Consider the following 14,558-nt stretch of genomic DNA (forward strand, 5'->3'; position numbering starts at 1 on the left):
GTTTAGGTGGAATCTTCTTTCTTGTAGTTTGAATCCATTGCTCCGTGTCCGCTTCTCTTGAGCAGCAGAAAACAACCTTTCTCCCTCCTCCATGTGACATCCTTTTATATATTTGAACATGGCTATCATATCACCCCTTAACCTCCTCTTCTCCAGGCTAAACATGCCCAGCTCCCTTAGCCGTTCCTCATAAGGCATCGTTTCCAGGCCTTTGACCATTTTGGTTGCCCTCCTCTGGACACGTTCCAGTTTGTCAGTGTCCTTCTTGAACTGCGGTGCCCAGAACTGGACACAGTACTCCAGGTGAGGTCTGACCAGAGCAGAATACAGTGGCACTATTACTTCCCTTGATCTAGATGCTATACTCCTATTGATGCAGCCCAGAATTGCATTGGCTTTTTTAGCTGCCGCATCACACTGTTGGCTCATGTCAAGTTTGTGGTCAACCAAGACTCCTAGATCCTTTTCACATGTACTGCTCTCAAGCCAGGTGTCCCCCATCTTGTATTTGTGCCTCTCATTTTTTTGCCCAAGTGCAATACTTTACATTTCTCCCTGTTCAAATTCATCTTGTTTGTTTTTGCCCAGTTCTCCAATCTGTCAAGGTCATTTTGAAGTGTGATCTTGTCCTCTGGGGTGTTAGCCACCCCTCCCAGTTTGGTGTCATCTGTTCGACAGTGGAATTTGCTGACAAGGAGTGTGGTGGAGTCTCCTTCTTTGGAGGTCTTTAAGCAGAGGCTCGACAACCATATGTCAGGAGTGCTCTGATGGTGTTTCCTGCTTGGCAGGGGGTTGGACTCGATGGCCCTTGTGGTCTCTTCCAACTCTATGATTCTATGATTCTATGAATTTGATCAGGATGCCCTTGAGTCCATCATCCAAGTCGTTGATAAAGATGTTAAATAAGACCGGGCCCAAGACAGAACCCTGTGGCATCCCACTAGTCACTCTTCTCCAGGATGAAGAGGAACCATTGATGAGCACCCTTTGGGTTCGGTCAGTCAGCCAGTTACAAATCCACTGAGTGGTAGCATAGTCAAGACCGCATTTTACCAGCTTCTTTACAAGAATATCATGGGGCACCTTGTCAAATGCCTTGCTGAAATCAAGGTAGGCTACATCCACTGCGTTCCCTTCATCTACCAGGCTTGTAATTCTGTCAAAAAATGAGATCAGGTTAGTCTGACATGACTTATTTTTCAGAAAATAAGCTCAATTGAAGCTCAATGAATCAGTAATGCAATTTCTTCAGGAAATTAAAACAGAAGTAAGAGGGAATCAAAAAACCATTCAAGACTTGAGGAGTGACTTTTCTGAACTGAAAGAAGACTTGAAGACAGTGAGGTCCAACATTACCTCACATGAGGAAAGAATTACACAACTGGAAATGGTAAGAATTCGGGATTTAGAGACTGTCCAGCAGCAGGCGTTAAATTTGATTGCGTTTTTGGAATTAAAGGAGAACGAGGCTCATCTGAGACTGAGGGGAGTGGTCCAGAAGGAACAGGATAACTTGAAGGGTTGGCTCATTGAGGAATTTTCAACTTACTGGGAGATCTCAAAAGAAGAATTGAATTTGTGGATTGATAAAGCATATAGATTTGGTCCTAAAAAGGGTCCTAAAAAGGGAAGGTGGATGGCGGCTAACAGATTGAGGTTGAATCCTGACAAGACAGAAGTACTGTTTTGGGGGGACAGGAGGCAGGCAGGTGTGGAGGATTCCCTGGTCCTGAATGGGGTAACTGTGCCCCTGAAGGACCAGGTGCACAGCCTGGGAGTCATTTTGGACTCACAGCTGTCCATGGAGGCACAGGTCAAATCTGTGTCCAGGGCAGCTGTTTACCAGCTCCATCTGGTACGTAGGCTGAGACCCTATCTGCCTGCAGACTGTCTCGCCAGAGTGATGCATGCTCTGGTTATCTCCCGCTTGGACTACTGCAATGCGCTCTACGTGGGGCTACCTTTGAAGGTGACTCAGAAACTACAACTAATCCAGAATGCGGCAGCTAGACTGGTGACTGGGGGCGGCCGCCGAGACCATATAACACCGGTCTTGAAAGACCTACATTGGCTCCCCGTACGTTTCCGAGCACAATTCAAAGTGTTGGTGCTGACCTTTAAAGCCCTAAACGGCCTCGGTCCAGTATACCTGAAGGAGCGTCTCCACCCCCATCATTCTGCCCGGACGCTGAGGTCCAGCACCGAGGGCCTTCTGGCAGTTCCCTCATTGCAAGAAGCAAAGCTACAGGGAACCAGGCAGAGGGCCTTCTCGGTAGTAGCGCCCACCCTGTGGAAGGCCCTTCCAGCAGATGTCAAAGCGATAAACAACTACCTGACATTCAGAAGACATCTTAAGGCAGCCCTGTGCAGGGAAGTTTTTAACATGTGATATTTTACTGTATTTTTGGTTTTTATGGAAGCCGCCCAGAGTGGCTGGGGAGGCCCAGCCAGATGGGCGGGGTATAAATAATAAATAATAAATTATTATTATTATTATTATTATTATTATTATTATTATTATTATTCTAAAATCACACATGACTGTATGGTGATTTTTAAAACAAAGGAACAAAGAGACACGATATTGGGACATCACTATAAAAAAAGTTTAAAGATAGATGGGAAAGCGGTGATCTTGTTCCAAGAGGTCCCACAACATTTTTTTATCTTTGAGAAGTTATTATTCAGATCTGGCAACTGCCCTAAGGAAGAAAAATATCTTCTTCAGGTGGGAATTCCCAAAGGGTCTTTCCTTCAAATTTCAAGGGAGGAAACAGAAAATCAGAACTGTAGGAGAGGAGAGATTTCTGGAGAAAAACGCAAAAGAGCTCGGTTTGGAAAGTTCCCCTTCTCTGGCTGTAGGGGCTGAAGGACCCTAAAAGAGTTTACTCCTGGAATGTTAATGGCTTAAATTCCCTGGAAGAAAGAGGCCGAGTTTTCCATACCTTGGCAAGAAACAATTTGGATATAATTTGTTTACGAGAAACCCATGTTACTAGACTACATAGAAAAATTTTACAGAATAAAAAACTCGGACAGGACTTTATTTCATCAGACAAGGTAAAAAAAAGAGGAGTGGTGTTTTATATTAAAGAAAAATGGAACCCCAAGCTTTTGTTTAAGGACGAGGAAGGGAGATACATTGCGGTTGAAATTACAGCACAAGGCAACAAATATCTTTTATTGGGAATTTATGCACCAAATGATGGAAAAGTGGACTTTTTTAGGAACTTGGACTTGAAGCTCAATGAATCTTTGGATTACAAAATAATATTGATGGGAGATTTGAATGGAGTAGTCTCCACATTAATGGACAAATCACAAGAACAAAAAGTACAAAATGGAGGCAGACTTCCAAAACTGTTTTTTGAGATGGTGGATAAATATGAGCTGTCAGATATATGGAGACTACAAAATCCGTCTGAGAAAGATTACACTTTTTTTTTTTTCAAATTCCCCCCAAACATTTTCAAGAACTAATTATTTATGGATTACCAGAGATTTAACTCCAAGGGTATCAAAAATTCAAATATGTGCTAGGACATGCTCTGATCATAATGCAGTGTTATTTGTAATGAAATTGTATCTGCAGGATTCCTTCAGATGGAGGATGAATGATGGGTTGTTGAGGAACGATTTGGTGGTGGGAAAGGCCCAAAAGACTCTAAAAGATTACTTTGAATTAAATATAAATACAGTGGTGCCCCGCAAGACGAATGCCTCGCAAGACGAAAAACTCGCTAGACGAAAGGGTTTTTCGGTTTTGCGTTCCTTCGCTAGACGAATTTCCCTATGGGCTTGCTTCGCAAGACGAAAACGTCTTGCGCTTTTTTTAAAAAGCCGCTTGAAGAGGCGCAGTTGCGACGGACCGTGCTTCGCAAGACAAAAAACATTGCAAGACGAAAAGACTCGCGGAACGAATTCTTTTCGTCTTGCGAGGCACCACTGTACAGAGGTAGAAGCAAGAGTCATTTGGGATGCTAGTAAAGCTGTTATGAGAGGTTTCCTCATACAACAGAATGCTATAAAGAAAAAGATACAAAAGGAAAAAAAGGAAAAATTCTTTCTCAAATAAAAGAGAAAGAAAAGAATTTAAAATCAAAGCCTAAAAGCCAACAGATACAAAAAGACATTAATCATTGTTAACAATGTGGTATTGGAGGAAATTAAAATGGAGAAAGTGTTGCAAGGATTTTAAGATGTCAGTGACCAACTCAAATAGAGTCTAAGAAATGGCAGACACAGCAGTGAAGAAAAAGCAAGTGATGTTTATTGCTGAGCAATAATTGACCCAGTGGAATCCTTTCCAAAAGACTGGGCCCCAAGCCCTGGCTCCCAGGGGCTTTATACCTTGAGTACATACATCACAGATATGACATAATCAGATACATCGCAAACAGCAACAAAAAATAAGCCAGCGAGCGCATTCAAGCCTTTCTCCTGGCCATGTAAAGAGTTTCCTCCCAACTTCTGCTTTTTAGTTTGAACATGCAGTCTTAACCTTTCCCCTAGATTTATTGCAAGAAATAGAAACTTAAGGCAGAAAGGAACTTTGGCTGTTGAGCTCCTATGCGGCCATCTGCTACAAGGGACATTCTGCGGTTTAGCATCTTCCTGTTTCACAGCCCAGATCCTGTCTGGACAAGGGGGGGGGGGAATGTGCCAGCACATCAAATTTATTGCTTCCCCCTTCTTGTTCAGTGAGATAGGGAGAGAACAAGAAGGTACTGGGACAAAGTTCATTTCAGATTTCTCAGATCTAAGCAATTTGCTATTAAGCTAAGCAGAAGCTTTCACGATTCAAACATGGATTATAAAATCATTGTAGAAATATCTGGTTATATATGAATATATATGAATATATTGATAACTGATAAGTGATTGTATGGATAACTGATTATATGAAAAGCATAAGGGTAAAATTCCTCCAGGTCCTCCTTCAAAAGGAACCAGGCAAGGGTGCCCACTTTCCCCTCTTCTATTTATTTTGGTCCTGGAGGTATTGCTGAATATGTTGAGGAAAGAAGAGAAAGTGAAGGGCAGTGTGGTAAGATCTAAGCAGTATAAATTAAAAGCCTTTGCAGACAACTTGGTTTTAACTTTACAGGATCCAGAGGCCAGTGTAATGAAAGCACTGGAGATGATACAGGAGTACGGGCAGCTGGCAGGTTTTAAATTGAACAAGAGCAAAACTAAAGTATTAGAAAAGAATCTAGATAAAGACGAAAGAAAAACCCTTTTTTAAAAAACAGGCCTGGTATTCACGAAGAAGGTTAAATATTTGGGTGTGAACTTAACAGCAAAAAATTTGAATTTGTACAAAGTCTGGAATGAAGTAAAAAGAGACTTAGAGATATGGTCAAATTTAAATTTTTCACTTATGGGTCGAATATCGGCAGTAAAGATGAATGTATTGCCGAAAATGTTGTTTTTGTTTCAAACTGTACCTATTATTGATAATGTTAAATGTTTTAAAGATTGGCAGAAGGCCTTGTCTAAATTTATCTGGCAGGGGGAAAACCCGAGAATTAAGTATAAATTACTTACAGACACAAAAGAAAGAGGAGGTTTTTCCCTGCCTGATTTGAAGATATATTTTGAAGCTGCGGCCTTCTGCTGGATTAAATATTGGATTAAATTAGAAAATGAAGGTATTTTGGATTTAGAGGGACTGGATAATAGGTTTGGATGGCATGCATATCTTTGGTATGATAAAATAAAGGCCCATAGCGGTTTTAGGAACCATATAATCAGGAAGGTGCTTTATAATGTATGGATTAGATATCAGGATCTTTTGGTAAGAAAAACACCCAAATGGATTTCATCAATGGAATCTCAGGCACAAAAAAAGTTAAATATGGAGAATAAGTGTTTGAGATAATCAGATTTATTGATAGAGGATGCTGAGAGATTTAAATTAAAACCATTTGAACAAATTAAAGATAAAGTGAATTGGCTTCAATATTACCAAATTAATGAACTATTTAAGATTGATACCCAGCTTTTCAACCAGGCCTTTGGCTGATTGACATCTAATGCCCTTTAAAAATGTGCCTCTCTCAACCAATACCTCTCTCAACCAATGTTAGTCCTGTCGCCTCCTGAAACTCTATCAGGCTTCCCTTTTCCAATTCAGATAGGGCTCTGGCCCTCAAATTCATCCGTTCTTCTTTAAGTTCAATCATAACGAATGTCAGCTTATGTTCATCAAGTTGTCTTTGTATGGATGGGACTCTCCTCTCCAGTTGTATTACTTCGGATTCAGCAGCAAGGGTTTTTCCCCTGACTTCATCTGCAGTTTGCCGTCTCAAAGTAGATTCCTGTATCAGTTTCTGGGTGGTTTCTGAATTGGTATTCACCTTTTGTCCCAAATTATTTAAACTTTCTACAATTAAATCAGTTTCAATATTTGCAACATCCAATTTCACATTTATCGCATCTGTTTTCTTATGGAGTTGTTCCAGCGAATCGTTTATTTTCAATAATGCAGCCATTAAGGCCTCCTCTGTTGACATCCCATCTGTTTTTTCCTTTCCATTTGCCATAACACTTAAGAGATTCAAGGTCAATGCCAAAGTCTCGCACTTTTCTTATGCAGCTGGAAATTCCCCTAGCCCAGCTCCTATAAAGTAACCAATTTCAAAAGCTTCCACTAGGGGAAAACAGGTTGTATCTGTATCGGTCAATATGTCCTCTTTTAAACACAGTTTCAATAATCCGAAGTTAGTTTCAATTTTCAGTTAGTTTCCTCCTTTTTTAAAAAACAACCGCAAACAGTAGAAACAATGTATTTCTCTTATTTAGCTAGCTGTCAATGAACGTTCTAAGCGCTGTCAATGAACATTCCAAAAAACAAACAAACATCAGTCTTACTAGCAGCCCGTTTCCAGGGTCAGAGCAGCGGTGTTTTAAGTCTCTTCGCTCTCTCCCGCAGGCATACTCAATCTGCAACTTCCCTCTCTCTTCTCCTGCCTCCAAGAGGGGGTTTAATGTTCTTTACTGTTGGAAATTTGATCTTTTACAAAAGACCTTCCAGGACGCCAGCTTGCAACTTCGTTGCCTCAGTCTATTTACAAAAAGGGAAGGCGGACTTCCTGTTTTGAACCTCCCCGTTATGATACCAAATTAAACTTTAAAGGATCCAATTCTTCCGTTTCAGCTCTACTCACGGGTAATTACTTTAAAGTTAAATTGTCCACAGGAAAAGGTCAGCGCTCTCTGGCAACATCTATGCGGCTTCGCTCCGTGGAAGAAGCAGACGATTCGATGCACCACGCTGCTCACCCCACGTCGCTCCGGAGCCCCCAAAACCGGGGTTCCCCATGAGTGGGGGAGGCGCAAAAGGTGCCCGCCGAATCCCACGTTCACAGGCTTCTCCCGCCTGTGATTTTAACGGGTCTCCGCCTTCGCCGTGGCGGCCAGACCCAGATTTCTACGGTGCAGATTCCTCCCGGTCAGAGGAATTCTGCCATTGCTGGAGGCGCCTCCCCCGGAAATCCAAAATTTTACTTTTTAAAAAAGTCACTGCCATTATAGTCATTGCCATTCAAATTGTGTGCATGCATCATGTGATTGATTGTGCAATGTGGGCCTTACCTTGCCCCCCACCAATATATTATTCTAGTTGGCACCTCTGGATCGAGTGGTATACAAAATAAATAAATAAATCGCCTTTCTTTGCACATGTTCCAGCTTGTCAGTATCCTTATTTATTATCATTTTTAAAATTTATGTGCCCTTCATCTGAAGATTTCACAACATAAATAAACAGGATGAAAGCATGGCTTTCTCAAAAACAAGTAAAGCCAGAGAACTCTCTCCTCCCCTTTTTTTGGATGGAGATGCAAACTTCGTTGGTCAGGGGACAGCTGTTGAAATAGTGCATCACGATTTCAGTAAGGCTTTTGACAAAGTCCCCTGTGATATTTATGTGAGGAAGCTAGTAAAATGTTGCCTGAACGAGGTAACAGAGGGATTCCACTGACCGAACCCAAAGAGGACTCCATGAGAGCCAGTGTGGTGTAGTGGTTAAGAGCGGTAGTCTCGTAATCTGGGGAACCGGGTTCGCGTCTCTGCTCCTCCAGATGCAGCTGCTGGGTGACCTTGGGCTAGTCACACTTCTTTGAAGTCTCTCAGCCCCACTCACCTCACAGAGTGTTTGTTGTGGGGGAGGAAGGGAAAGGAGAATGTTAGCCGCTTTGAGACTCCTTAAAGGGAGTGAAAGGCAGGATATCAAATCCAAACTACTACTCTTCTTCTTCTTCTTCTTCTTCTTCTTCTTCTTCTTCCTCATCATCCTGGGGAAAAGTGACAAGAGGAGTGCTGCAGTGTTCTGTCCGGGGCCCGTTGTTGTTCAACGTCTTTATAAATGACTTGGATGAAGGAACTGAGGGGATGCTCATCACATTTGCAGACGACACCAAACAGGGAGCAGAGGCCAATGTGGCGGAAGGCAGAATCAGATCAAGGGCAGGAATAGTACCACTTTCTTCTGCCTCGGTCAGACCCCACCTAGAATACTGTGTTCAATTCTGGGCACCACAATTTAAGTATCTTAAATTTTGTTGGCCTGGGGAAATCAAGAAGGTTGGGCTACACATTCCATATTCCCTTTATAACAGGTGGCAAATGTTTATTGAATACATATATTGTCAAGACTGTTGCACCCATCACTCATGAGAAAATATGGCATGATCTTTTAAAATAATCAAATGAAACTTTAACACATGTCAAGATGAAAGTCTGCAATTTCATCAGGACATGTTATTTGTTGTTTACTGTTGTAACTATTGCTTTCTCAAAATTTATCTCTGTACCATGAAAATAAATAAAAACAATGTTTTTTAAAAAGACAGTGGGGAAATCATGTGTACTATTCCATTAATCTGCTTGCATGTGTTGAGTGTTATTTGGAGTAATTTCACATTATGTGTTTCTGTGTGTTCAGCACACATGATTGTAGGTGAGACTGAATAAAAGACTTCCTAAGAAATTCCCTTTGACTACTTCTGTATTGTTTCAAATGTAACTTCACTTCCAGATAAGAACAAATAATATTCATTGCTGACATATCATACCATCGTCAGCTCATTAATCTCAACCCCAACAAACCCAGCACTTAACATGAGCAGCTGCTTTTTTCCCATTTCTTAGGTGGAAATAACTGATAAGAAGAAGGGCGATAGACCCTTTCCCTCAAACTTTGGGGATCTGGGGGGGGGGGTTCATTTCACCCCTTAGTCCTGCTCCTGAAAGCTTGGGAGATGTGGAGTATTTGCTCACACACTGCCATGACTTAAAAATCAACCTTTTTTAAAATAAATGTAAAAATGGTACAGTGGTACCTCGGGTTAAGTACTTAATTCATTCCAGAGGTCCGTTCTTAACTGAAACTGTTCTTAACCTGAAGCACCACTTTAGATAATGGGGCCTCCCACTGCCGCTGCCCCGCCGAAGCACAATTTCTGTTCTCATCCTGAAGCAAAGTTTTTATGCGGAGGTACTATTTCAAAGAATTGATGCTTTCGAATTATGGTGCTGGAGGAGACTCTTGAGAGTCCCATGGACTGCAAGAAGATCAAACCTCCATTCTGAAGGAAATCAGCCCTGAGTGCTCACTGCCAGTCGGGCATGTGTCTCTGCCAGAGTCCTACATGCGAGTAGGATGATCCTTAGATGGTTATGGGCCCAGGAATCGGGGCCACAGACTTTGTTCCAGTACAAAGGCTAAGGCAAACCTTTGTGGAAGATGGAACTGGCTCACCACATTTACACCACAGAAGGGTCTGACCCACCAGTTGGGTGAAGATTCCTTGGAGGTGCAAAGTGTTGTGGAGTCTGGCACACTTCCCTGTGTTCCATTCAGCTTTCCGTACTTGTAGCAGAGTGTGCACAGCGCTAGCCACTTGGTGTGTAAGCTTGCAGAAGATAAGAGTCCACACGCTGTTCTTCTAAACTAGCAGCTTTATTTATAGCAGAACAGTAAAAATAAACAAACCATCTGAGACAGCAGTTATCTTGCTTCCTTGCTCAGCAGCAAAAGCGAAAGTCAGATAGAACAAAGAAACAGCTTCTCCAGAAGTTGGAGACAGCTCCTCCCCAGAACAGGCAGGACGATGGGTTCTGAGCTGTTAAGCCCGTAAGCTCTGATTCCCCATCACACCCCCTCTCGTCCTGCACTGCTGGGGGCTCGTAAGTTTCACCACTTACCCCAAACACAGACCTTTACATAACTCCCCATGACGCTGAAAGCTCAAAGTTTTCATGAACCCATCTGCCAGGTTCTTCTGGCATGGACAGTACTGCAATCTCACCAAGCCTAACTGGATACTCTGACACACATTCTGGAAACGGATGTCTAGGTGTTTGGTTCTGGCCTTAAACTGCCCAGACTCTGCCAACTTCAGACAGGGTTGATTGTCCTCCCACACCGTGACAGGCAAACAACAATCCCTGCAGATTTCTTGAACCAAACAAATATAGAATTCCAATTCCCTGCAAAGCTCAGACAGCACACTGAATTCAGCTTCAGTAAAGGAAAGCACAATGAGACTTTGCTTCCGGGTGTGATGGCCTGGGACTCGGATTCAGATGCTGAACCTGAGGAATCCCAACCTGCACAGGATTCCTCGTCTCCAGAACCAGCTGAGCCAGGGTTGGGGCATGAGCCTGAAGGGTCCTCACCTGTGCTGGATCCTCAGGTGCAGGCATCAGCTGAGTCTGCTCTGGCTCCTGAGGTGATGGAGGACCCATTGCCTGCAGGTGCTCCACTCTCAGCCCCGTCAGAGGATGCTGGGGTTGCCTCTGGGTCCGGTAACCCTCCAGCCTCTCCTGAGCTGCAGAGGCTTAGGGCAGAGAGGTGGAGGGAACTAAGATCCCGCAGGAGGAGTGCTCGCCTCCTGGCCAGGAGAGGCGAGTCTTTTGAGGATCAGGGCCACCCTATGCCTCCGGAGATATAAAAGCCAGCTAGGCCCAGTCCCTGCCTGAACCCTACCCTGCACCCATTTTCGACTTTTACGGACTGCCTTCATATTGCTTCATTGACCACGGACTGGACTCGGACCTTGCCTCTTGATTAACCCCCGGGACCAGCACACCAGGACTTCCACCCAATCAAAGAGTCCCCAAACCTTACCACCATCCCAGATACGGACTTCCTGTTAGCCAGATTCGCCCAATTGCTATCTGTCCTGCACGCCAGCTTGGAGTCACCCTTAGCTGACAGCTTGAGACAGAAATCCTTGGTATCCTGCAGATACGCAGCACCCTCTAGATATCATTCCAGGCACTCACACTGGGGTTTGTAGCTTCCCTGCTGAGCAGATTGGTACAAAAGCAATGTCCGGTCTGCTCCGCTGGGACAGATACAACAGACTACCCAGAGCTGACTGAAAGATCTCAGCATTTTTGAACTCAGCGCATTCTACTTGCTGACTATCTTTCACGTAACTTGTCTCCATGGGTGTCCTGACCCCTGAATTCAGACATCCTGAACTTCTCAAGTAGTGATGCTGACTTGAATAAAATATTGGTGGGGGGCCAGGTAAGGCTCTCCTTGCACAATCACATGATGCATGCACACCATTTGAATGGCAATGCCTACAATTGCAGTGAAAGTAAAATTTTGAGCCCAGCAGCTCCCCTTGCCCTGGAGAACACTTCTAGCATTCCATCTCCCCTACCTGTGTCCATTTGGTATCGCCCTTTCCAGTTTTTTTCCTGTCCCTTGTTTCTCTTTCATTTTTTTTTTTTTATATCTTTATTGTCATTGCCCCCTTCGGGGACAACGAAATTACTTGGCTGCTCCATAAAAACACTAATTAAACAATACAGTATAATACAGCAAGGGAGATTAGATGACTTTCAAAGTCCGGGCTTCCCATTCAGGGCCGAGATCGCTCTGGAGAAGAAGCTGTTCTTAACGGCTCGTTCTTGTCTTCATCGTCCTGTATCTCCGTCCCGACGGCAAGAGCTCAAAGAGACAGTGACCAGGATGCGATGGATCTTTTACTATGTCCAGTGCCTTCCTATGGCACCTTGTGGCATAAATCTGCTCTAAGGTGGAAAGTGGGCAGCCAACAATGCTCTCTGCTGCCTTAAGAACCCTGCACAACCCCATCCTGTCCTGGGTAGTACAGCTTCCGTACCACACACATAAGCCATAAGTGAGCACGCTCTCAATGGCACAGTGATAGAAGGCAAGCAGCAGTTTCTGCGGAAGATGGTTTTTCCTTAGTATTCTCAAAAAGTACAGTCTCTGCTGCGCCTTCTTCACAAGCCCCCTTGTGTTGACACTCCAGGACAGATCCTCTTGTAATTCAATGCCCAAAAATCTGAACGTTGTTACCCTCTCCACACAGACCCCATCAATCAAAAGTGGCTGGGCGTTGCTCTTCTGTCTCCTGAAGTCCACCACAAGCTCCTTTGTCTACCTTGTATTTATGAGCAAGTTGTTAGCTCTGCACCACTCTGTCAGCCGCTCCACCTCATCTCTATAATCCGTTTCACCCTCCCTTTCAGAGATGAGCCCAATCACGGTTGTGTCATCTGCAAATTTAACAACCCTATTACTAGGGTGAGTAGCGACACAATCGTACGTGTAGAGAATATAAAGGAGTGGACTGAGTACGCATCCCTGTGGTGTTCCTGTGTTAGTCTTAAGCATATTAGAGGTATAAGGGCCCAACCGAACCCTCTGGGGGCGGTCTGACAAAAAGTCCAATATCCACTCACAAAGTGATAACGGAAACCCCAGATCTTCCAGTTTAGACATCAGACGTTGTGGTAGAATAGTATTAAATGCCGAGCTGAAATCTAAAAAAAGCAGTTTGGCATAACCCCCCCCCCCCCCCGCTGCTCCAAATAATAATAATAATAATAATAATTTTTATTTATATCCCGCCCTCCCCAGCCAAAGCCGGGCTCAGGGCGGCTAACAACAATCAAATAAACAATCAAATAATAACACATTCTAAAAATATTTCATTATAAAAATTAGTTAAAATCAAATTGATGGCAACCGATTAAACAAAATTCTGTGCAGGTTGCCAGAGGAGGGAGTCAGGCTGCGCCCTGACCAAAAGCCTGGCGGAACAACTCTGTCTTGCAGGCCCTGCGGAAAGATGTCAGGTCCCGCAGGGCCCTAGTCTCTTGTGACAGAGCATTCCACCAGTTTGGAGCCGCAGCCGAGAAGGCCCTGGCTCTAGTTGAGGCCAGCCTAACCTCTCTGAGGCCTGGGACCTTGAGGATGTTATTATTTGCAGACCGTAGGTTTCTCTGTGGGGCATACCAGGAGAGGCGGTCCCGTAGGTACGAGGGTCCTAGGCCGTATAGGGCTTTAAAGGTTAAAACCAGCACCTTAAACCTGATCCTGTACTCCACCGGGAGCCAGTGCAGCTGGTATAATACCGGATGAATGTGCTCTCGCAGCGAAGACCCCATAAGGAGTCTCGCCGCGGCATTCTGCACCCGCTGGAGTTTCTGGGTCAGTCTCAAGGGCAGCCCCACGTAGAGCGAGTTACAATAATCCAGTCTGGAGGTGACCGTCGCATGGATCACAGTGGCTAGGTCAGGACGAGAGAGATAAGGGGCCAACTGCTTAGCTTGGCGGAGATGAAAAAATGCCGCCTTTGTTATAGCTGTAATCTGCGACTCCATAGAGAGGGAGGTATCGAAGATTACACCCAAACTCTTAACGGACGGTGCTGGCACTAATTGCACCCCCGCAAGAGATGGGAGTTGCCCCCTCGATCCCATATCGTCCCGCCCCAGCCAAAGGACCTCTGTCTTCGAAGGATTTAACTTCAACCGGCTCCCACGTAACCATCCAGCCACCGCTTCCAGACATCTGGTCAGCGTGTCTGGGGCCGAGTCAGGATGGCCATCCATCAACAGATAGAGTTGGGTGTCATCAGCATACTGATGGCAACCCAGCCCAAAACTCCGGACAAGCTGGGCGAGGGGGCGCATAAAGATGTTAAAAAGCATCGGGGAGAGAATTGCACCCTGAGGCACTCCACACACCAAGGAGTGGCGTGATGACAATTCCCCCCCAAGCGCCACCCTCTGTCCCCGACCAGAGAGAAACGAGCGCAGCCATTGAAGGACTGTGCCCTGGATCCCCACGTCGGCAAGGCGGTGGTCCAGGAGTTCGTGATCGACCATGTCAAAGGCTGCTGACAGATCTAGAAGAATCAGCAGCCCTGACCCGCCTCGATCCAGCTGCCTGCGGAGATCATCTGTTAGGGCGACCAGAGCCGTCTCGGTCCCATGACCAGCGCGGAAGCCGGACTGGAATGGGTCTAGAGCAGATGTGCAAGGATGGCATGGAGGGCAATCGCCACAGTGTCCTCTGTCAATCTTTTTGTTTTATAAGCAAATTGGAATGTGTCCAGTCCCTCTGGTAGGCAGGCAATGACATAATTTCGTACCAGCTTTTCAAAGCACTTCATGATTATAGGTGTGAGTGCTACTGGACGAAAATCATTCAGATCTTCCGGGTTAATTTTTTTGCTATTGGAACGATAATAGAGGACTTTAGGCAGGATGGAACAATAGCC

General features: G+C 44.6%; 1 protein-coding gene across 1 annotated transcript in view; it reads left to right on the forward strand.

Annotated features, from left to right (window-relative positions):
• Positions 1–14,558, forward strand: part of LOC310705005 (uncharacterized protein) — a 149,744-nt gene that overhangs the window by 82,692 nt on the left and 52,494 nt on the right. The window lies entirely within an intron of this gene.

The sequence above is a fragment of the Podarcis liolepis genome, assembly GCF_965112155.1.
Source record: "Podarcis liolepis genome assembly, chromosome: 4".
NCBI lineage: Eukaryota > Metazoa > Chordata > Lepidosauria > Squamata > Lacertidae > Podarcis > Podarcis liolepis.